The sequence below is a fragment of the Lolium rigidum genome, chromosome 7 (genome assembly GCF_022539505.1).
Source record: "Lolium rigidum isolate FL_2022 chromosome 7, APGP_CSIRO_Lrig_0.1, whole genome shotgun sequence".
Lineage (NCBI taxonomy): Eukaryota > Viridiplantae > Streptophyta > Magnoliopsida > Poales > Poaceae > Lolium > Lolium rigidum.
Genome location: NC_061514.1, coordinates 5,096,301 through 5,098,852, shown reverse-complemented (window position 1 = coordinate 5,098,852; position 2,552 = coordinate 5,096,301).

Here is a 2,552-nt window from a genome sequence, read left to right as displayed (position 1 = left end):
GGTATGGCTCCACACAGTTGAACTGTTGTATGACTGCAATAAGCATTTCCTCCTTACCACTGAACAAAACGTAGCTGTCAGCTTCCAAGTGCAGAGCACTTTCGTAGAAAAGAGATGTGAGTGGGATCCCGCTTAAATACCACTTATAGTTCATTTTGTCATTTGCAGTGCAAATTTTGTCTTAAAATTTACACTAAAAATAACAAAATGTACTATAAGTGTGATTTAGGTAGGATCCCACTTGATACCTTAGTGGAAACTGAGCTGCTAACAAACAGCACGTTAGCTTGGTCTACAAACAACGGATGCCAAGGAGGCAAGATGTGGTACAAAATCACCAGACTTTTGTTACCTGTGTCAGTGTGCTGCGGACCAGTGAGGGTGACCCGCCTAGGCGCCAGGGGAGATCCGTGGGCAAAGATGAGCCCACTAGACGACGGGATGGTGGGACGGTGATCGCCGACCAACGTGTTGGCCCCGCATAGACTTTGGCTGCAGGTTCTCGGGTGCGGCATTTCCTCGAACACGCCCAGGGCGCAGCCGCGCTGGAAGGCCGTGGCTTGGACCGGTCGGCATGCGAACATGCGCCCGCACTTCCGAACGTGAGGACGGGCGCGCCCATGAGGCCATGAGTGCCGCGGTGGCAGTGGTGGAAAAGTTTGAGAGGAGTTCTCTGTATGGAGTGGGTTAATAGACAGTTGCGCGGTGGCGCCGACCGCCGGGGCCGAGGCCGTGATGACTGATGAGACGAAGAGTGCAGTTTCCAGAGCAGCACGACCCCGTTTTTTTTATGTAATCGTATATTTCATTAGACAGTCTGTTTACAGAGATTACACATATGGTGACTACACAAGACAAACATTTATGTCAAGTAACTTTGCACAAAGAAACCCACAAGAAGTAAAACTACAAGTTCACTCTTGGAGAAACCTGTTGTTGGTGAGTTTGGACTTTTGGTTGCTATTGCATTATATTGGATGTATAGATCTTGGTTGCTGAGGTGAGGTCTCTTGACAGTTAATTTCTTATGTTCTCTTGCTGGCACTATTGGCATGTAGTTATATTTATTCCAATTTCATATGAGTAGCATGAGTATGTTCTTTTGTTTGTTCTTAAGTTCTCTTATTTTCTGTTGTATATACTTTCTATAAATATAAAAGGATGCACACTTCTGGTTTACACAACGAGTATGAAGAAGCAAATGACTGAATATCATGCCCTGCAATTTTGATTTTGAGAACTTATATGTGATTGTGCTCTGGTCCAGGTCTCCTTAGGCAAATACAACAAATCGTAAGTTGTCCAATTTCCTTAATTGAATTTAATGTTCCATGAGTTCTGTTGAATGTACTCTTCATCCGATATTAGGACTCAACATTTTGGTTTTCTAATACCTCTCAAAATACTCATTGGTAAAAGAAGTTCATACAACAATTGTATGTTCTCTTGCATTTTGTTTTCAAAGTACTGGGGAACATAGTAACTACTGATGGTTTACCATATCAAATTGCAGTACTTAATTATGTTCCATACCCAATGGCATCCATTTCCCAAAAAGGCATATAACTTGCATGTAGTTCACATATTTCACATTAGATATTCGGTCACTTCTCCCTCTTGGTATCTAGATTTTATAAAATGAAAATTTATGAGACATTGATCTATATGACACCTTATCTTTAGGTTCGTCAACCATGTAAAAAATAAAATAAACCGCCTTCCGTGCATTTTTTTAAGGTTTTGAAAATCGATGCATTTATATATACCTACTCTATTATTTTTTTAGATGAATATAGCAATCAAAAACCTCAGTTGCTCAGACTATACTATTATATTTCTGTTTACATGTGTGCTGTGATACCCAACTGTAGTTTGGTAGGTAGGTGCAAGATTCACAAATGCAGAGTGTTGGAGAGAAAAGGGTGATTATGGATGCAGAAGCCTGAAGCTCTATGGAGCAGCACCAACCTCCTAAGCTTTCATGTTTGTAACCAACAATTGTTGTAAAAAAATGATTAATGTGATGTTCAGTAGAGTTCTGTTCACCATGTAAATTTGCTTTTGTCAGTACAGTTTGCAAGAAGTGTGTTGTGAACATCTCCCAGGAACACATTGTGTGATGTTGATGCAACAAATTCCTAATGCACCGATTACAATGGCAGGAAATGACGTTGTTACCTGGTTAGCGTGGTTAATAATACGGTCTGGAGGGTACATGTGTCCAATTCAGAGGGTAGAATTGAGAAGTTTAACTATGTAGAAATCCTTGTGTTCCTCTACCACCATTGGATTGTACATCTTCACAACCTTTCTACAGGACCATCCATCTAATAATTCTATCTCTGTACATCATTATAATCCGTCTCCTATGTGAAAGAATTAACCAACAAGAACTCAACACGAACAAAAAGACACACCAAACGGCGAGGAATATAATCCTCTGTATTACAGCAGGGGCTTCTGCTAGTATCTTACAATGAAAACATGGAGTATGAAAACGTACCTACTAACGTTCCTACATTGGGTATAAAGCAGTTGCCATCTCTCAAGTA